The 23,907-nt window shown below is 36.2% G+C and overlaps 1 protein-coding gene across 1 annotated transcript in view; it reads left to right on the top strand.

The window, feature by feature from the left end:
- The first annotated feature begins 11,159 nt into the window (after positions 1 to 11,159).
- The window catches only part of LOC134650067 (uncharacterized), a 38,648-nt gene continuing 25,900 nt past the window's right edge, over positions 11,160 to 23,907 (top strand). Inside the window, exon 1 of the mRNA XM_063504893.1 lies at positions 11,160 to 11,301. The gene's annotated coding sequence lies outside the window, so the exon portion shown is untranslated. The remainder of the gene's footprint in view (positions 11,302 to 23,907) is intronic.

The raw sequence follows: 23,907 nt of genomic DNA on the forward strand, positions 1-23,907 counted from the left end.
GGTTGTTACTGGTATTTGCAGTGTAGGCCTTAAGAGGTGGACCATTGCATGTGATATAAGACTATCCTTAAGAGGATGGTTGTTACTGGTATTTGCAGTGTAGGCTTTAAGAGGCGGACCATTGCATGTCATATAAGACTTTCCTTAAGAGGATCGTTGTTACTGGTGTTTGCAGTGTGGGCCTTAAGAGGCGGACCATTGCATGTGATATAAGACTTTCCTTAAGAGGATGGTTGTTACTGGTATTTGCAGTGTAGGCCTTAAGAGGTGGACCATTGCATGTGATATAAGACTATCCTTAAGAGGATGGTTGTTACTGGTATTTGCTGCAATGCAGGGCTTAAAAGGCGGACCGTTGCATGTGAGCTTAGATTATCCTTAATAGGCTAATTTTGTTACTGGTATATCTGCAGTGCAGGCCTTAAGAGGCGGACCATTGCATGTGATACAAGACTATCTTTAACAGGCTAGTTTGTTCCTGGTATCTGCAGTGCAGGCTTTAAGAGGCGGACCATTGCATGTGATATGATATTATCCTTAAGAGGACCATTATTTCTACTACCGATGAATGTTTTATCTATATCGTATCGTACTATTTGTTGTTGACCTTGAGAGGTTGGCTTGAGACCTTGTTTACAAAAGGATATTTTAATGACCTTAAGACTGATGATCTCAAGGTTACCTTGAAAGGGTTGCTTGCACTTATACCTTCTAGGGATCGCTGGCGAAGTACCGGATCCAGTAGAGTTGGAGGGAGTGCCTGTTCGAAATACCCAGTTGGAGCACTCGCGTGCACCGGGCTCCGTGACAACCTTATCGTGAAGGGCCGACTTCTACGGTCGTTGCGCCTACAAGGGCAGTGGTGTCCTAGCCTAGGCAGCTCCGCACATGCATGAGACGTGTCCCATGTTAGCCTCTCACGAGTTGTACGCATTTTTGTGCGTGCATGCGAGGGAGTCTTACATCCTACAACGGAGAAGCCAATTGTGAGTTTGTTCCAAGTCTTTGCTTTTAAAACGACACAAATAGTCATTGTTACGTTAAGCGGTCAGTATGAACGCACCGCTCAATGGAAGGTTTGGGTTAGCTGCATGGGTATACATGCTAGAAATTTATCAAAATCTAATAAATCCTTCAAAGTTATATGACGTTATTCACAAGAAAATAATTTATGTTAGATGGTGTTACAAAAAAAGGGGGTGGTTTATCTACCTGCCGCTAGATGTCACGCTCATCGCAATATTTTATTATTTTGCATAATTAATTAATTGGTATTTATATCCTCTTGGTGTCATATGCACGTGAATTAAGCCTTTTGTGTATTTCAAGCAAGTGCTGAGCAGACTTGCATATCCTAACACCTCTCATACCACGGATTATTTGGTACCTAGCCTGGTCATGCTTTCTTACATTTGGTTCAGTCGGCTTAAGCCCTTACTCCAATTCGACTGAAATAGAACTAAATATCTTGGTGTAAGTTGACAATAACGAAATAGACCGTTTCAACGGAACTCGAGTCGAATTACTCAAAAGGACCAAGGCTTGTATATCGGCTGAGCGTAAAAGGTGCTTGTTCAATTCGCAGAATATTGAACTGGTGGAGGCTACATCCACCTGGTGAAGACCCAGCTTGCTGCGACTGCGTTGGCTGTGGCAGACTTCAGTGGCTGCACTGATGACAGTGACCTGCGGGGCGCTGGTCGGGTCAGGCGATGGCCGAGCTAAAAGGCGGCATCGTCAAACAGCGGTCTTGACATCACTACGAGAACCGGGGATAGAGCAACACTATGCTGTCTGTCATCTAGAGATCGGTTTTTTGCGCGTCATCGGCGTTGCGTATTACCTAAGTCCAAAACTCTGATTATTATTGTGATTCCGTAATAAATATTGTTTAAAATGGTGCTCTGGTGTTTTTACCCTTACACGAGGAAGAGATAAAAAATCGGAGCGCTGTATCAAACAGGTTACACGATGTTTGATCCTAAAGAGAACTTGTACTTGCCAGCATTTTCGTGTTAATTGAATGAAAAGTTAAACCCCGTATTCAGTTGTTGTAGTTTTAAATATTTATATTTATTATGAACTATATCTTATAAATTATAAACTGAAATAGATATCATACACTAAACAAAAAGTCACTAAGTCCACTGGTGGCCGAGGCGGGAATCGAACCCGCGCCGCGTCTTCAGCTTACGCAGCTAACGTCCTTACCTCTTACTTAAATCTTATATATAGGTACACGAAATACATTATTTGCAAACCTAATTTTCATTAACTAATATTTAAACTGTATTTGCTATATAAGTACCTACATATTAACGGCCATTATTATTTAATTTTTAATGAGACTTACGCGTATAATCTCAATATTACTGGTGAAAAGTTAGCAGCCATGAAAATTACACACACACACTCACACACACACACACACACACACACACACACACACACACACACAGGTTAAAACATTGAGCGGCAAAAAAACTTTTGGCGGAAAGAAACACATCGGGACATCACTACGTGGTAGTGAAACAAATGATTTATTTAGTATTTACTTTTTAGGGTTCCGTAGCCATATTGGAAATAACAGAACCTTTATGTGATATTTAGTCATGTCCGTCTGTCTGCTGTCCGTTCGTCTGCCTGCAGTTCACAGCCACTTATCAAGACGTATATCTGATGTATTTTTCGCGCTGCTTATAAGTTAAAATTTAAAACCATTTTTTTGAGTTTATAGATACATTATATTTCAATACAATTTAGCTCAACATACCACTCTCTATCCTAGTTTTTACAGTAGGTAATTTGTCTGTAAAAATATTGAGTAATATTATGATTCCACGTCAATTCAAAGCATATTTTTATTTTACGCATTGTGGCGCATACATTAATTATAATGTATCTTAGGTACTTAAACATTTAATTAGGCGCAATCGTAAAGTTTAACTGAATTTAAAGGTAGTATTAATTTAGTTCACCTAAGAACGCTACTTTGTCCTTAATATCAAGGTATCATAGCAGATCATTAAGTACAGTTATTGCTATGTAATGCAGTAGGAACTTAAGATATCCGTAAGTAACCAATATTGGAAAGAATTTTATGAAACGTGGAAGTAATGCCATGGTTCATATAGCGCCTACTCGAACACGGCGTACTCTTGGATGTATATAGAGGATGCTTCAATTAGCTCTCGTTTTAGTGCTAATAGTTATTATAAGATTAAATCTATAAATTATATAAGATTAAGGTCAAGCTGCTGTGGTTAAACGTATTATGTTCCCCTAGCAATTGGTAATAATAACAACAGAAAATACTACTATTTAAAAATTAAAACAATAAACTTTCAAGTAGGTAGATTTCTTGAGGATATGGATGGCTGGTTTAAGAGCGCTCCAACAAGAAAAGTCAAAATAATGCAAAATTGATGATATTCCTCGATGACATTCAGTACTTTAGGGTCATTATTAGAAACAATGAGTACTTTTTACGGTAAAAGCGTCTTCTTATCTTTAGGAATTACTTTTTAAATATTGGAAAAGGGGCTTATTAAATTAGTAATGATTTTTTTTCTGATGGTTGTTTCCGAAAAACCACGTGAAGCACTAAATTGTGAGCTCGTATTTGTAAATGTTGAGAAGTTTACTCTGGTAAAGCTGGCTATTTTGTATTACTAATACCCTGTACATTAGGAATTACTTTTGACATTTTTCCTAAATACCTTTGAGAAAGAGAAAATCGAAGAAAAACAAACTCAATTTTCTCTCCGAAACAAGTGTCAATTCCTACGAAATTCTACTTAATATCGAAGTCATTTTCATACTCAAGCAATCTGCAGCGTTTGCTTATACTGATGGTATACATTAGTGTTTATAAAATTCTACTATAATTTTTTGGCAATTTTTTGAAAACGACTCTAATATTACCGATGACGCGCGGTCGTGAGCTCAGTGCCGCGGCAGAGCTTGTAGAGGTAGGACGTGTGTCGGTCGGCTCCGCACGTTTTCAACGGCGACGACGAGGTTTTTTATCATTGTGTGCGGCAGGCGCCGTGTAAAATGCTATACTGTGTGCGTGACAGTGCGTGTAAACGGCGACTGAGAAACTTTGATCCTAGTACTGTGTATTTGGTTTTATAGTATAGTATGTAACTACCGGACAGCATTAAAGATATTTGAAATGATCTGATATTTTATAGGTACTAAATTAAGTACTGAGGGTCTGATGATGGAGCTGTAAGGTTGGCACCGGTACCAGTCAACCACGCAACTAAACCACTTCGTGTTTGGGCTCGTTTTATTCCTCTCAACGAGATCTTTGACACAAGATAGAACTCAGGGTCTGACGATGAAGCTGGAACGTGGTCAACGGTACCAGTCAACCATGCACCTAAACCACTTCGTGTTTGGGCTCGTTTGATTCGTCTCAACGAGATCTTTGACACAAGATAGAACTCAGGGTCTGATGATGGAGCTGGAAGGTGGTCACCGGTACCAGTCAACCACGCAACTAAACCACTTCGTGTTTGGGCTCGTTTGATTCCTCTCAACGAGATCTTTGACACAAGATAGAACTCAGGGTCTGATGATGAAGCTGGAAGGTGGTCAACGGTACCAGTCAACCATGCAACTAAACCACTTCGTGTTTCGGCTCGTTTGATTCGTCTCAACAAGATCTTTGACACAAGATAGTACTGAGGGTCTGATGATGGAGCTGTAAGGTTGGCACCGGTACCAGTCAACCACGCAACTAAACCACTTCGTGTTTGGGCTCGTTTGATTTGTCTCAACAAGATCTTTGACACAAGATAGGACTCAGGGTCTGATGATGGAGCTGGAAGGTGGTCACCGGTACCAGTCAACCACGCAACTAAACCACTTCGTGTTTGGGCTCGTTTAATCCGTCTAAACAAGATCTTTGACACAAGATAGGACTCAGGGTCTGATGATGGAGCTGGAAGGTGGTCACCGGTACCAGTCAACCACGCAACTAAACCACTTCGTGTTTGGGCACGTTTGATTCCTCTCAACGAGATCTTTGACACAAGATAGAACTCAGGGTCTGATGATGGAGCTGGAAGGTAGTCAACGGTACCAGTCAACCATGCAACTAAACCACTTCGTGTTTCAGCTCGTTTAATTCGTCTCACCAAGATTTTTGACACAAGATAGGACTCAGGGTCTGATGATGGAGCTGGAAGGTGGTCACCGGTACCAGTCAACCACGCAACTAAACCACTTCGTGTTTGGGCTCGTTTGATTCCTCTCAACGAGATCTTTGACACAAGATAGAACTCAGGGTCTGATGATGAAGCTGGAAGGTGGTCAACGGTACCAGTCAACCATGCAACTAAACCACTTCGTGTTTCGGCTCGTTTGATTCGTCTCAACAAGATAGTACTGAGGGTCTGATGATGGAGCTGTAAGGTTGGCACCGGTACCAGTCAACCACGCAACTAAACCACTTCGTGTTTGGGCTCGTTTTATTCCTCTCAACGAGATCTTTGACACAAGATAGAACTCAGGGTCTGACGATGAAGCTGGAACGTGGTCAACGGTACCAGTCAACCATGCACCTAAACCACTTCGTGTTTGGGCTCGTTTGATTCGTCTCAACGAGATCTTTGACACAAGATAGAACTCAGGGTCTGATGATGGAGCTGGAAGGTGGTCACCGGTACCAGTCAACCACGCAACTAAACCACTTCGTGTTTGGGCTCGTTTGATTCCTCTCAACGAGATCTTTGACACAAGATAGAACTCAGGGTCTGATGATGAAGCTGGAAGGTGGTCAACGGTACCAGTCAACCATGCAACTAAACCACTTCGTGTTTCGGCTCGTTTGATTCGTCTCAACAAGATCTTTGACACAAGATAGTACTGAGGGTCTGATGATGGAGCTGTAAGGTTGGCACCGGTACCAGTCAACCACGCAACTAAACCACTTCGTGTTTGGGCTCGTTTGATTCGTCTCAACAAGATCTTTGACACAAGATAGTACTGAGGGTCTGATGATGGAGCTGGAAGGTGGTCACTGGTACCAGTCAATTCATATTCATATTCATATTCATCATTTATTTGCATAAAAAACACAGAAATGCATGCAAATACAATTTTTAAAAACACAGAGATCGCAACAATACATAAAACAGAAATAATAAAACACACAGCTATACATAAGTCAAACAGAAAAAATAAAACAATAATACTAAGTCAAATGTCAGGTACAATGGTCAAATAGAACTTCTACGACATAACTTAAACTAAGGCAGATAGGTTTAACAGTAATAAAAATAAAAAATAAAAAAAATAAAAATGAATACTATGTCCAAAATAATAATAATAAGTCAATAGAGAGAGTGAAGATATCAGATTACAAATATATAATAAAACATTAATTTAATAGAATAGCATTACAGAGATGTCAGGTACATTGGTCAAAAAACTTATCATAGTATTCATTTATGGAATAGAAAGGACGCCTCAAAAAATATTCTTTAACTGTTTTGTCAAAAGTTTTAAAATCTTTTATATCTTTAATTTCGTCGGTCAATAAATTGTAAACTCTTATAGCCGTATTATTTAAGCTTTTGTCAAAATTTACATAATGTGATTCATTTAAGAGTAACCTATTTCTATTTCGCAGTTTGTAATTATTGATGGTCGCACCCTGTTCCGCGTACAAGTGTTTGTTGTTGAACACATAAACACATATTCTGTATAGGTACATAGAAATCACAGTCAATATTTTGTTATTTATAAATATACTACGGTGCGACTCAGGTATAGTACGGCATCCTTCGACTATTCTTAGGGCTTTCTTTTGCTTAAGCAGAAGTGAATTTGTATTAGTCCCGTTTCCCCAGACCTCAATGCAATATCTAATTATGCTTTCGAAGTATGAAAAGTACATAGTTAGTAAGACTTCCTTGCTTGCAATGTTCATTAGGGTTTTCATAGCATAACAAGCCCCCGCTAATTTTATATTAATCTTATCGATTTGATCATGCCACCTCAAGTACGGATCAAGATCTACGCCTAGGAATTGCACACATTTTGCTTTACTGATTGGGATATCACAGTCAAAATCAGGACTTGTTGTGCTCCTACGAAATGCCATATAAAAACTTTTACTGCAGTTCATTTTCAATCCGTTGGCTGCAAACCATCTAGTAAGCTGCGTCCAGGAATTTTGCATGTGTACATTTAAATCTTCAACGGACGTTGCACTTAAAATAACACTTGTATCGTCAGCGTAGAGATATGGAGTGCCATAGTTTAACATATCAGGCAGATCATTTATGAATATTATAAATAGTAACGGCCCTAGCACTGATCCTTGTGGAACTCCATATTTAACATATTTCTCATCGGATCTTATTGCAGCTTCATTTGAAATATTATTTAGTTGTACATATTGGCACCGGTTGGACAGGTATGATCTCAGCAAGGCCAGAGCAATGCCACGTACCCCGTAGAAATCGAGTTTACTTAGGAGTGTTTCGTGATCAACGCAGTCAAAGGCCTTGGTGAGATCACAGAAGATACCCCCACACGTAATCAATCATGCAACTAAACCACTTCGTGTTTGGGCTCGTTTGATTTGTCTCAACAAGATCTTTGACACAACATAGTAGTCGCAGGGTCTGATGTGCAGCTGGAAGGTTGTCATCCCAGACACGAAGTGGTTTAGTTGCATGGTTGACTGGTACCGGTGACCACCATTCAGCTCCATCATCAGACCCTGAGTATCACCTAGTGTCAAAGATATTGTTGAGACGAATCAAACGAGCTCAAACACGAAGTGGTTTCGTTGCATGGTTGACTGGTACCGGTGACCACCTTCCAGCTCCATCATCAGGCCCTGAATATCGCCTAGTGTCCAAGATCTTGTTGAGACGAATCAAACGGGCTCAAACACGAAGTGGTTTAGTTGCATGGTTGACTGGTACCGGTGACCACCTTCCAGCTCCATCATCAGACCCTGAGTCATATCTTGTGTCAAAAATCTTGTTGAAATGAATCAAACGAGCCCAAACACGAAGTGGTTTAGTTGCATGGTTGAATGGTACCGGTGACCACCTTCCAGCTCCATCATCAGACCCTGAGTATCACCTAGTGCCAAAGATCTTGTTGAGACGAATCAAACGAGCTCAAACACGAAGTGGTTTAATTGCATAGTTGACTGGTACCAGTGGCCACCTTCCAGCTCCATTATCAGACCCTGAGTGTCACCTAGTGCCAAAGGTCTTGTTGAGACGAATCAAACGAGCCTAATCATGTTACTACATGGTTGATTGGTATCCGTGACCACCTTCATCATCATCATCAGGCTTCATCATCAGATGCTTAGTATCAGCTCGTTTCTAAACTTAAGATACAAATTAAAGGTTTTATTATATAGCTAAAATAGTTTCACTATACAACCTATACCATATGCAATGACGAAAAATGAAAATAAGCGAGTACCTAAGTAAGTACGTATAATTTCTTTCTAGTAATAATGACCTACATAAGTATGTATATTTGCACTGCATTTAGTATTTTCGTACCAAATAACATTTTTAGGACTTTGATATTAAAGTACAGTTAGTGTTGTTATGATTGATTTCAATGTGCTTCACGATCGGATCAAGAATGTTTAATCCATCATTGTAGTGCGACCGAGGGAAAATGCGGTGGAAGGGTTCGGCGACCTGAGATCGCGGGGCCTGCCGCAGCGCGTAAAATACCTAAACTCGCTCATCCCCGAAATGTAATAGCACTCTTTACAAAAACAAGCATAAGTTCCTAATTTCATCGTCTATTCGTATGCCAAAAATACAAGCAAGGTTATTAGACCGTATCGAACATATGTATTCATCGTTAATGGTATATCCGGTGACATTTGTGAAAGTTTTCACTTGCTTACTTCCAATAATTGTCCATATATTTTCGTGATATTTCTACACGCAAAAAAAATCTTTTTGGTTAGCTAGTGTTTATTATTCTTTAAATAAATACTTAGCATTAAGTTAGATTTCACGTATTTTCTTTATTTTTACACAATATTTTGTATGTCTTAGTTAACCATGGAGCATTATACATACAATAATTTTATTAACATGTTGTCTAGTAATGTCTGCAGCTACGGTAGTGACAATACTATATAAATTAAAATACCACAAAAAGGCCTGGGTATGACTTACATTTATTAAAAAAAACATATATAATACTTAAGTAATGATACTCGCCATCTAGTTTATTTCATTCCGTAGCATTCCTTAGAATAGATAAAATGTATGTCACATACATTTTTGCCTGTATTTAAACAAAGAAATAAACCCACTATACATAAAATGATGGCCGCTTATTGATTCCAATCACATTTTTAAACCATCTACGTAGTAATTATCATGAAATACGCGCTGTATTATCGTTATACACTAGCCTTTAGCGGATGTAATATATAACCATTAAAAGGATTTATTAACTTGTTCTAAATTTGTAAATAAATGATGCATATAATAATAGCTCACCGTAATGCATTAATTTTGCCAACAAGTCTTTGTCTTAGATTACCAATACATCTTAGGCTCATTCAATAGTTTAAGGTAGTGTGTTAAGAAAATGAGCAGACTCCTGAAGAAACCTATTTGTAGTAGGTATTTGTTTATTTTCCTTAAAATCATATGACGCGATAAGTAATGACCAGAGATCGGACAGATTGGCGTCATTGCTCGCAATAATGTGGACATGACTCCAAATTTGATTAAATAATTAATCATTTAATTATTTTTTTACCTGAGATTTAATTTTGTTCCCTAGTCTATAAATAATACTTAAATATATTTTTGATATAAAAAATGAGTACTTACCTACAGAAAATTTTGAAAACATACTGATTATTTTCTTTAATTTTACATTATAAGAAATCTTTGTGTTATTTAGTGATTAGGAATCAAAATTAAACCTCAGGAAAGAAATTAATTAAATGAATTATTTAATCAATTTTGGAGTCATGTCCACATTATTGCGGGCAATGACGCCAAATTGTCAGATCTCTGGTAATGACAAAAATGGTAACAACCTCCACATATCGAAACATGTATAAGTAATTATATTTCATACATTTATAAGACAAACGTGATTTTGTTCCTCAATTGAGTATGTTCATAATTGTTAATCTTGTATGTAATTTGTTTACAAATCGCATGTGTTAAGAATCCGTAGCCACAACGCAACTTGTATCCGTAAACATGTTTCAAACAAAAACAGTATAAAAATGCATGATTTTAAAAGCAGTTTAAAGGTTTTATACTAAAAGTACTAAAACTAGCGACCCGCCCCGGCTTCGCACAGGTTAACAAATTATACATAAACCTTCCTCTTGAATCTCTCTACTTAACTATTAAAAAAAACCGCATCAAAATCCGTTGCGTAGTTTTAAGACATACAGACAGACAGACAGCGGGAAGCGAGTTTGTTTTATACTATGTAGTGATGGTGGTCTGGAGTTTCAAGAATATTGTGCATCAGGTACTTACAATAGAGTAAAATAACTATCTAAAAAAGCATTTTAACCATATCGGGCAAAACGGTAAATATAAGATTATTATGACATTTTAAATTAGCATGATTGAGTAACAGACATGCAAACGCTTCTTGTTGTAAACAACCTATATAAGTACCTGGCGTTGTTTAATATAATAAGGCAAAGAGACGATTACATTTATTATTTACAAGAAAACTATACAAATGCCAATTAAAAACCCTGACCAAATTATAAGAGCGCCATCTAGTGAGTTAAACTCTGTTTAACAATACTAATAACACAAATCCTTTTCGTAAAATCGCACTCAAATCGTCAGTCTGGGAGCTACGGTGCTACGGCAAATCTCACAGAACAGATACAATTTTTAAATGATAACACCCACATTTCTGCGTAATGCTGTTTTTTATTTCAGTTAGAACTTAACAGTAGACAAGTTTCCTTAATATGATGAAAGCTTACACGCCTTGAAGTCATTCGAAAAGCACGATGCTAGCTTTCTGCGTGTCATTGCAAAATGTTATATTCTCATGAACATAAATCTGCCATCCCATATATGTTACCAAGGCCCTCACAGCTTTCGTCCAATTTCAGTGATTAACAAAATCTTTAGTAAGCTCCGTATCTGTTATCAGCCGGGTGAAGAGCGCGAGCGCACGCCAGTTGATGTTCGCGCGCCGCGAGGAAGACACATCCGCGCTCTCGCAGTGAACGTTTCAGTGCACTTGGTATAAACCGTGGACCGTGATACGAGCTGGTGATTATATCCAAGGGTGCGTGTCTTCATTATACACCCTTTTTTTCAGCAGAATGCAATGATCATTCATAAAAGTATGATTCATGTTCAGTTCAGAAATGAAAATGCTTGGTGCTTCTAGGCTAGGAGTATAACACATAATCTTCAGGTCATATAGAGAGCTATATGACCTGAAGATTATGTGTTATACTCGCAGTTCCAAGGGATGACATTGAATTGATTGTCTATTGAATGCATTGAATAGTTAGATTATATTGTGTTATTAGTATCCTTGTAAAAGATAATGCTCGACTTGGCGGGGGCACTGCCCAGATTTCTATTATTTTTCAGTTCATGAAATAAAATGTCCAATTAATAAACTTACGCCAATTATCTAGAACTCAATGAACGAGTTTGTAAATATACAAAAACCCTCAATTGTGAGTTATACTCGTAGTTGCATCTGCCAAAACGGACAATGTGGGTAACGTCTGTATAGTGTATAACTGTTATGAAAATGTGTTATTATAATAACAATATTTACATAATTGTGTAACATGGAGTGGCCTATGCGAGATGAAATAACTGCACGAACTATTTTAACCCCTATCTTCGAGCACTTCTGACTGTAATAGTATAAATTGTTTATAGGCTTGGTAAAGCATTTTTTTTTATATTCTACAATCCATTATACTTTCTCCCGTTATCTGTAAGTACATGCAAATGATTATAATCGCCTTAATTTTCTGCAACAGAAATGATACATTATTCAAGTAAGAACGTATTTTTCTACCAACTTTCGACGTAATGTGAATACTTTAACTTTATGGCAACGATTAGATAGCATAATTAATCTGATCACACTTCGGCCTGAGGCTTTTAAGCGTTACATTTTGTACTTCATAACTTTAGGCGTCACAGAAATAACTCAATTAGTAATAACAAGTCGTGCTATAAATAATTTTCAAGGATGATTAATATTGTTTATAAATAATGCACATACCTACATAATTTGACTGCCTTAATTTTATCAATAAATCACTCAATGTTGATGTAATTTTAAAATGCTGCTAATAGGATAATTATGAGCAAAAGTTGATTATTTACACTTTACAGCGTTCGTATGTAGGTATTTTAAGTAATCGTGATAATAATTTCTGCTTCAGTCTGTTTAATGTATAACGGAAAAAAACTAAACTTATTATTTATAAACTACTTATGGTTAATACGACGACGGGAATCAAATAACAAAAAAGACTTTTGAAGTTGAAGACCCGTAGCGGTCACCGCCCTGTCGTAGTTTTTTTATTTACACTCATTAATCGCATTTTAACTGTAGTGACCCAGTAAATTAATTGTGTAGGTACGGCGTTATTGTATCTCTAGTTTAGTCTGTCTCGTTGGTTTTTCTTTATTAATATTAACGCCAATGATGACACTCTTAGGTAGGTATACTTGATCATCGAGAAGCGGCATTCGAAAGATTATAATGTCTTCTTAAATTGATATTGATTTATCGATATTCTTATTCATGAATGTATATTATTAACTAATCGTACGTACCTATAGCGCCCCAAGCGCACCAATATAATAATATAAGTCCTTTTTAGTCATCAAGTAAATAATTAACCTTTGCAATAACCAGTGGTCGAAGAATATGACATGTCCAAGGTATCAGACTCGTTTACGCCTAGTACCTTCATTACAGATGGCATACTGTATAATGATTTTAAAACGAATGCTTAACTTAGAATGCAATACGGTCAATTATAATAAGGTGGTATTGAAATAAGTTATTTACCATATTTTCCAGATTTTAATTATTATGATGATAACCAAGCAATAAAAAGTAATGGTTAATACAGTCAGTTGCATAGAAATTTGAACATTAAAATATCCATTCACTATGGTCATTAAGATTTAATTGCTTTGATATTTTGCCAGACATTACATTTGCTCCTGTTAATGATCCCAAATTTTTTTTACGTACAGTACAAATAATTTAACTTGATTAGGACAAATTAGTATCCTTATTAAAAATGGTTAACCGGAAAAAACAAAAACCAGAGGGAGCCCGTTTCATAGGCATTCTTTTTTTGGTACCTATTTATTCCTTGTAAGTATTTATATTATGTAATAAATCAAGTAAGCGCCACAAGTGGCCCTAAGTAATATACCTTTTCACAATAAAGTTGACCATGAAATCATTAACACATTTTTGTAGATTATTTGCTTACTAATATTTCTGGAAGCTGATTGTGGTTTAATGATTTGTTATTGATGTCAGATTGTAATTCGTTGTGCGAGCAAACAGAAACGTGTCAAAAGAAGATGAAAGGCTTAATGTGCAGAAGCAGAGATTTAAAAAATCGTAATGCTATTTTAGTTCTTAATATGATTGCTAAAAAAATTAATTAGCAAATTTGAGGCTTTTTTCTAGTAACTTTATTCATTTGAAACCTGATTTCTTGACTTGCGCTTTGAAAAAAGCACGAACATATGTCAGAAACGCACCTTAAAACGGTGTAATCTTTTTACACATAAACTAAAAATATGAAAATTGCTTCATAACATGGTGCAATTTTATTTTTAAACGAACTCATAGATTTTTTTTTTAACTTAAACAAAAACACTTCAAAAACATGATTTCCGCGCTCCCGGCGGGCACGCGTAGCCATTTCGCTCACGCTTACGCTCAATCAGTGATAGTGAGGGCGCGTATTCACTATAAACAGTGTCGGTATACAATGTTTCTCAGAATATGTATGGTACTTATTTATTACGAAAAATTGTTTATAAACCGTGTTTTTAAACAAAAATGTTAATATTGAATAAGTGGCTTGAGAGAAGAACACTAACCCACGGGGCCTTAAAAAATGTTAAATCAGAATCAGCCTCATGAACTAGACAATTTATTCAACAAGAAAAATAGGTACCTATTTATTTAAAGATTATAAATTATAAATACCAGACTTCCTAGATTGAATGTACTCTGACTACATCGATAACTTCATTACTATTCCAGTCATACTTGTTATGTGTAGATGGCTAGCCGATAGCTTCGCAAGACCTACTTACTGAGCTGCTATCAATACAACATGTTAATAACTTTGAGACCAATTGTGATGTGTTGGAGTTAAAAACGAAACCTATTATAAGGTAATAATTGATTTAATTTTAACCCTTGCTTTATTTGTGCTGGTAATAGTTTTAACCGTTTTCTTTCTATCCTAATAGGAGAAAAAAAGTGTCCCAGAATTTCCATAGATCTTTCGATCTTTCCATTCCGCGACCGCCATACAAAGTCTATGAAAAATGGTGACGTAATGGAAATAAAAACAGGACACTTTTTTTCTCTTATTAGGATAGAAAGAGCTCGTGATTCTGAGTAGAAATAACATAAAAAATCCCTGAAAAAAAGTGTAGGGGACAACAAAAAAAAAAAAAAACGCCCACCTACTTACATAATTTAAGTTCTTCTCTATGTATGTTTTTCGTTTAGAATTGAATTTTGCTCTATGAGCTTAGCTTATAAGCGAGACTTGAATTTAGGATATTTTTTTAAATTTTCCTACAATACTTATTTTACAAATTTACTGAATTTAATAAGATCATCCGTATAAACCTATTCGGTCCTTTGTGCGCCTGTATCTCTTCTTGCCATCTGTCTCCGAGGCAGGGCTTCCTAGCTCTAAATAAGGCGTTGGTTGCATTTCACTTTGGCCATTATGAGTAGCCGAGTGCACTCGTGTCTCCACTTACACGTTTGGATTACTTGTAGAAAACACGGTGATTCCTACTTTGCAGATGGCCTAGAAAGTAAATATTATGTCTAAGAAAATAGTTATTTGTTTTACAAGGGGGGCACAGTTGTTGTTTAACCTCTCGCGCTAATGTTGATACCGGAGTAAGCAAAAGATTCCATAATTGAACGTTGCGAGAATTTCGAAAAGTGGAATCTTGAGCGTTGCGAGGATTTTAAGGCACGAGGGTTTAACAAACTTTGCTTCCGAGTGGAGCACAAAATTTTAGCACACCAAAACGAGGAAAATATGAAATTAACAATAAAAGATTACGAAATTAACAACATTTTTGTCTTTTTTTGAAGGATAAGAAGAGTCTTTACAGGCTGGTAGGTATGGTAAAAGTTATTTACGATACAAGTGCGGAAAGTAGGAAAGTCGTAACGAGTGGTGTTCAATTTTAACACGGGAGTGTTTAAAAATCGACATGAGTGAACATATGATGGTACCTACTGTTATGCATAATATATGTGTACTATAGCTAATAAATATAGCCCTTACCTTGACTAGACTCGACCAATTGATAAGTAGTTTCCCTATTATATTACTCATTAATCTCATTCTTCACGGATTGTAATTTAACGGCCGCATTGTTTATATTAAATAATAATAATAATTTGAGCCTATATACGTCCCACTGCTGGGCACAGGCCTCCTCTCATGCGCGAGAGGGCTTGGGCTATAGTCCCCACGCTAGCCCAATGCGGATTGGGGACTTCACATACACCTTTGAATTTCTTCGCAGATATATGCAGGTTTCCTTCACCGAAAAGCTAGTGGTAAATATCAAATGATATTTCGTACATATTTTCCAAAAAACTCATTGGTACGAGCCAGGATTTGAACCCGCGACCTCCGAATTGAAAGTCGGACGTCATATCCACTCGGCCACCACCGCTTTATTGTTTATATTAAGTTCGATTTTTTAAATATGTCTGTGAGTAAATATCCAAAAGAACACGGCATTGTATTTATTATTTCGAAAGGCCTGTTCACGCTTATTAGATTAGGCGGTGACAATAATTTGATAATTGATACCAACTATTAAGGTTTAGAAATAGCTTCATTATTGAATCGGGTTGCATCGTATTTACCAATAAAGGGCCGTGTTCGTTCGATATTTAATCTGGCTTGTCATCGATAACCGCTTCACGCTGTCAGTTGGTAATCGATCATGGAGCCCTGGCTGCCATTTTAGGCAAATTGAATAAAATAGTAAATCTCATGAATCGTTTTTCGAAATTTATGTTACAGTGGAAAAAACAAATCGATTGAGGTGAATTGCAATCGCACAGTGGCCAGTAGAAATGTGATCGTCCATTAAACACGGTTTATTACGGGCATAATATGCTTTATATAAGGAGTAATACCTAATAAAATGCTTTTGTGAATAGATTGGCACTTAAGTAGTTTTCTTTGTGTCACCAATTCTAATAATGTAGGTACTTATGTACCTACGTCCTTAAATCTATAGTGCTGAGTTGGAATAGTTCGAGTTAGTGAAAATGAAAAAAGAAATGAAAATGAAAAAATATTTATTAACTAAAAGTTTACAATTCCTTAAGGATTTACTTTGGTACCCGCACTAGGCACGCCTGTATCGCGGGGACCAATACTTGGCGGTCTAGCATGAGTTGCGTTCTCACGCGCGACTCCATACTTGAAGTCGCGCACGATGTAGGGAGTCGCGCGCAAGAATGCAACTCATGCTAACCCGACAGTAGTAGGTAGTTATAACAAAAGTGTTATAACCGGTTGACAATTTTACTTAAATGCTAGTTGTAAAATTCTTAGTATAGTTAGAGAATAATTTTAACCAGCAGAATAATTAGGAAGTGCATTATAACAACACATAAAACTGGACTGTAGCATTTAGCTGGGCTGTAGCTGGACTGGGTTGCTTCATCTAATTCTAAACACAGACTGCGTACCAACGCCCAATTCATTACGACACGCTCGACTCTTCCCAGGCGATCGACCAACAAAATGTCTTTACCATTTCGAAACCAGATACATGATAGAATTTCTACCGATATTCATATTTCTCTAATAATATTATTGATAACATTGCCAAATGCATTCGGATATTCGTATAATACAGGGCGACCTTCGGACGTTCATTCGTTATTACTTAACCAGTTATTTACGAGTATGCTTTAGATTGTTGACAAATGAGTGATCTTTAAATACCAACCACGTCTTGTGATGCTTTTTCTCCTTCACCGAAATTTTAAGACACTAATGGTCAGTACCGAAAAGGACGACTGGTGCCAGGCATCATTTGCATTCTAAAGCAACATTAATTTATTTGACACTTAAATTGAATACGACATTAAATAAGTACCCATTTAAGTGCTCCATTACGTATAGTAATTATTTATATTTAGTGGAATAATAAAATCGTTACTTGAATTGAATGGAAAAAAGTGACAAGCTCAAATTAAGTAAACCTCATTGCAATGAGTGTGAGGTATCTACTGTTGGTACACATCAACCGTGATGTATAATTTTTCACCACACTTTCGTAAAGCTCTCTTAATTTTCCAAAAAATTATGAGAAAGTTGCATTTTATCCACAAATATTGCAGAAATGCTAATTTTGAGCTGCCCTTATGTTGGATGAACGAATTGTCTTTTATTTAACAGATAAATTTAAATGATAAATATTTAATAGTGTTCATTTGGATTTGATTTGTAATGTTTAACATTACCTAGGTATATTTTCCTCGTATTGGTGTGGTGAAAATGTTATGTTTCACAACAAATAACTATTAAGTAATTTAAACAAACACTTTGGCTTGTTTGTTAGAAACGAATCACTCGGTATTCTAATCAGTTTCATTGAAATAATTTTCATATGCCCTAAAGTAGTTAATTTATTTAGTTAGCTTGAGGATATTCGTGACCGGTGCTTCATGGAAACATTACCAATGCTAAAATCACATTTATTTACATTAAAGTCGCACAGGCTAGTTTAAGAAATTACCTACGAATCTAATTGTGAAACAATTACCGCAACATACGATCTATTGTTGGATCGGTGTTAATCGTTTGTTTAAACAAGGGCTCCCAGATGCCAGATAATGTCAGCTAACATTAGGCGCATGCAATCTTATAATTGTTGCTACAATTTATAGGGTCAGATTTGAGAATCACGCGATATAGTGCAATTTTTGATGCTTTATCGCTTAAATAATTACAATTAGCATTATTTTATTGTATTGCTACCAAAATCAAAACATTCGTCTGATAGGTAAGTAGGTAATACCTACGAGTAAATATTAACCACTGTTACTGAATAAGCATTGAATTATTAATTTCTTTCCGTCCCGATTGAAACATTTACAGTAAGTTTCAAATGCATTTGACAGTGATATCAATACCACAAATATTTACATTATCTATAAGCTAACTTATCCCTATTGGGGTAGTAGGTACGGTACTGCACAGTAAAACGTAAATCTTTACTGACCATTTTAGACATTGTCATTTAGTTATTGTGCATTTCGCTCGGCCTTGTCCGTACATGTATTCGTGCGGGCGAGACTCACGATGGCTAAATCATGATTCAAACATCATTCTGATGTCAGTATACGTTCGAATCGGCCTGATTGTCTGTTTCGGCGTATTACGGTAAGGTAGCATCTTACAAAGCCTAAGAAATCATCCACGGACTCGTCTTCATGTCGTGCAATGTTTTGTGCTAAGTCTTAGAAGTAGCGTAGGATTACTTAACCTGGCCCATGTAACGACTTGTTCTGATTCCTTCGTTGCACAGAACGACCCGTGTACCCATTATATGCTAATTGGAAGACGACACGCAAAATTGCTTAAATTTAGAAAGTATGTTCATAGTTTTAAAGCGAATATTGTTTGACTTGTTTGATTCAAAAACAAAATACAACTAATATAGGTCATGTTTAAAAATTTTATATGTGTTGATATTGAATTTACTAATTGAACAGCGAGCTGTGAAAGTGCATACCCACTTTATTAATGAATTCTATAATAATGTGGGTATGCACTTTGGCAGAGCGGTGTGTACATATAATATTTACGTTAAACTAAACAAACTAAAAAAGGAGGATACACTGATGGTATCGTGTGTTCGTGTATGCCTCTGCCCGTCTATCTGTGTCTTGTCTGTCTTTCCGTATGTAACAGAAATAGTGTACCTAGTGATGTATGTGAATCAAAAACTGTACAGTAATGTATGTTAATGGCAAAGAAGGCAATTTATAAACAAACATTAGGTATACAATGCGATACCTATAGGAAAAAAATGATGGCTTCGGTAATCGAAGAAAAAGATAATGACAGAATCATGTTTTTACAGTAAGTAGGTACCAACCTAATAATACATTAGTTTCAAAACAACGTAAAATGAATGTTCATACTATAAAAACTAAGTTTTAGCTTGAGTCACAAAATAAACGGTAAATTAAGAACACCCAGTGGTTTTGAGCAGAGAGTAAGTCTTGAGATTGCCTTCCGGCATATCGCAATACAACAATTTTGACCACTCAAATTCAGAATTATAACTAAATTATGACACAACATTGCATAGATAGAAAGGATTCTACTTAATAGCGATGTTACTACAGTTTTACGTAAGGAACGAACACTTTTATTGGTGTCGTGTGCTCTTTGGCAGGATCTTGCGTCAACGGGCATTTGTTCCATCGTCTTTGGGGACAAAGCTGTGGCGTGGAACCAAAACTGAGATCGTGCTTGCAAAATAAGTCAATGTGTTACGTAAAATGTTGCGGTAAAATGAAGGATGGACGCGTAGTGCATCGCCGATGGATACGCCGCCGGCTCAACCCGTCAAAGACGTGTAAGTTTTTTTGCGAGCAACGTCCCATGCGCAATCTTTGTGCACCAATAATGCACGGTACGTGCTCGTTATGTTGAATTCATCATTTATTTGATGTTACTACATTTTGGGAAATGTAGGATTAATGACTGTATTAGTTTGATGCTGCATGGCTAGTTGATGATGGATCTTTGTTGTGTGGTTGTCCATAACGTTACCTACTGTTTTATTTTATGGGTGTGTGATAAGTTCGTTTGTATTGTATTTTAAATAGAGTTGCATGCTAACAAACTATAAAACTACCGTTTAAAAAAAGAACAACCTCTCGCCGCACGCGCAAGTAATTAATGAATCATCTTAACTATTGAAATTACAAATCTAATGTATCAAAGTAACCAAATTAATTCTTCAATTATGTATAATATTGACATCAATTAAAGTCTATTTTTTATCCGGTAGACTAAAATGACATTTAATAGTATGAAATGACATTTCATGTTCATACTATGAAATGTCATTTTAGTCTACCGAATAAAATAATAGACTTTAGGTAGGTATAAAAATAATTGTATCAATTCATACTATACTTTAATGTAAATACTAAACTGGCAAGCGCATAAAATAGGCTGCGGTGGCTGCTTAACATCAGGCGGTCCGTACGCTTGTTTGCCACGGTTGTAGTAACTATAAAATAGATATATAGGTATGTAATGAGATTCAATTCCCTAAAAAATCTTATACTCTATAAAATCTCAGCAACTTGACAGAAGCAACAAAGTTGTGACAAATAGCTGGCCTTGTGAGCAGATTGATGCAGTTCATGATATCACGACCGTGACGAACCCTGTGGAACTGGTATTATTGTGGAATTAATGGCGTACCTCGGGCATTAGCATCTCCTAACGGATTAGTTTATGCAATATTAGTAAGAGGCCGAGCTATTGTTGTTATGTATAATGAAATATTTACATTTCAATTATTTACGCAAGTACATACAGGGTCATTTTTGGACCGTTAGCCATATTGTGCGAGGTGATTAGGTAAGTCATACTGAACAACTTTTTCTATGGGACTAACCCCGAAATCCCAAAAAAAAAATTTGGCCTACCCATAGAAAACGTCGACATCCACTCGAACAAAATGTATGAAACGGCTAAAAAATTTTTTGTGATTTCGGAGTTAAAAAAAAAAAATTTAAACTGTTTATTTCAGTAAAAAGACATTGTATTACATACTAAACTTAACTACTAATCTTAACTTAAAAAGATTTTTGAGTTAAGGAGTCTTAAATTATAGTTGTTCCCATAGAAAAAGTTGTTCAGTATGGCCTACCTACCTAATCACCTCGCACAATATAGCTAACGGTCCAAAAATAACCCTGTATAATAACCTTAGCCACTCTAACGAAGTAGCTTAAATGATTCGCATTTTTACTAAAACATGCAGTAAAGAGTTTAAAATCAATAAATATAACCTTATTGTACCTATTTTTTAGGGTTCCGTAGCCAAATGGCAAAAAACGGAACCCTTATAGATTCGTCATGTCTGTCTGTCTGTCTGTCTGTCCGTCCGTATGTCACAGCCACTTTTCTCCGAAACTATAAGAACTATACTGCTGAAACTTGGTAAGTAGATGTATTCTGTGAACCGCATTAAGATTTTCATACAAAAATAGAAAAAAAAAAACAATAAATTTTGGGGGTTCCCCATACTTAGAACTGAAACTCAAAAATGTTTTTTTCATCAAACTCATACGTGTGGGGTATCTATGGATAGGTCTTCAAAAATGATATTGAGGTTTCTAATATCATTTTTTTCTAAACTGAATAGTTTGCGCAAGAGACACTTCCAAAGTGGTAAAATGTGTCCCCCCCCCTGTAACTTCTAAAATAAGAAAATGATAAAACTAAAAAAAAAATATGATGTACATTACCATGCAAACTTCCACCGAAAATTGGCTTGAACGAGATCTAGTAAGTAGTTTTTTTTTATACGTCATAAATCGCCTAAATACGGAACCCTTCATGGGCGAGTCCGACTCGCACTTGGCCGCTTTTTGTATGAAGGTGCCTTCGAACAATTTGTACTCAATAAATTGAATTGTTTTGTGTTGAATTAACTTAAAATAATTCTTGTAATAATCCTATAGTATTACTCGTAGTATACAATAAGTTATATTTGTCGAAACATCCCTATCTCCTAATGTCACGCACACTGTCGGTTTTATAAATTGTAATGGTGCGGATGATTTGCGGTCTAGACGTAAATTATTTTCTTACTCTTCCTTTATATTTCGAAATAAACACAGCAATAGCACTCCTATTGCCCAAAGTGTGTACTATTTTGTACTAATCTACTCTAGAGGAGTGGTGAAGTGTTGACAGGGTAATATGGACTTGCTGTCATGACTGAAGGCAGAGTTAAATAATAAACATTGCGTGACCACGCGTACGGCGCACGTAACTTACTCTTTAACCTATAGAGGTACCCAATAGTGGGTACGATGGAGAAGTATTGTGTAAGTGATAATGAAGTGAAGTCACAAACTACAATAGACATTTTTTTTCTTACCGACTTCATCTTCGTCGGAGTCTAGTTGCCACCCAAAATGGAACAACATCTTTTTCTTGAGCAACTTTTTGTGCGCACATGTCGCGGTTTTAAGACTTCATACTTCTAATTTGATTTAAGTATCAAGGTTATGTACCTACTTGTCATAGTTAACTGGTTTTATATGCTACCAACGTGATTTTTGGCAGATATAAAACAAAAACGGAATTCAAGGTAAATTGTTAGGAAAACACTAGGCCAACAAAAATTTTAATTTTTTTTTGTAAAGGTACGTAATCCGTATGGATTCCGGTTATAATATAACACCCTGCAGCATAATACACATGTAGCTAATTTAAAGTTGCCTGTCCAAGTAAATTATTATTAAAAAAAAATTCTGTGAGCAGTACCTTAAAATGGGTTTACTAACTAAAACAACAGCATTTTTTTCAATAGCTCGGAACCCACGGAACACATGTGTTTAACGTACCAGCAAAACTGAGTTCGGCCATATTTTCACGCGACGTATGTACATACTTATATACCTACACGCAGACATAGCTTTGTATTCTGCAAGGGTGAGCATTGTAATTATAGTTTTTTTATCATTGCTACTGTAATAACGTGTTTGCCAATCCAAACGTATAAAAACTATACGCAATAGAAAGGATGCAGTACATTCAGTACAGAAAATATCGGATGGATAATTCTGAGCAGGAGAATCAATGCTGCCTAAAATTCATACCTAGTAGTCTATGACACCTCGTTAAACGTTAATATCCAATAACTTCAAAATCATTTTTGAAGTTATCCTTTTGCGTTTTACTTCTACGTATACAGGGATACATTAACATGCCATTAAAATGCCATTGATATGGCACAAATGTATTTAATGCTTTATAATTATAGGTAATATATGTTTTTTTCATACTTTTTAAATTAAAACTGACGTAGTTACAATGATCTCAGTTTCAAAATTAATCAATCTAACTACATTTACGGCGTGATAAAGTATTTGTCGGTAAACCGAACTATTTTTTCTCTCTATCGTTTTATGTTGTAATTTGATCTCCGTAAGCGTGTAAAATTTCGGCCCAATGGTATAAGTATCTATAAGTGGGTCAATATCGACTTGCTACTAAAGCTACTAATAATTACCTAATCAGATACATTACATATATCGTGTCAAGTTCACATATAGTGCAAAATTAGACTGAAAAATAAATTCATAGGTAAAAATAATATGTGTACAGAACCCACGTGAGAGTTAGCACATGTCATTTACGCAGTGTTCACGCAGTCGTAATCGTACGTAATACGCAACCATGACCATGAACTCTACTGCATGTGCGCTGTCCCAATAATATTTATTACCTACGTAAATAAGTTTTTGGAAAAAATTTCATTTTTGGTACAAGCTTTTATCGCTGACTGTACTTTTCTTACGACAGACAACTAATACTCATCGAGACAA

The sequence above is a fragment of the Cydia amplana genome, chromosome 8 (genome assembly GCF_948474715.1).
Source record: "Cydia amplana chromosome 8, ilCydAmpl1.1, whole genome shotgun sequence".
Classification (NCBI taxonomy): domain Eukaryota; kingdom Metazoa; phylum Arthropoda; class Insecta; order Lepidoptera; family Tortricidae; genus Cydia; species Cydia amplana.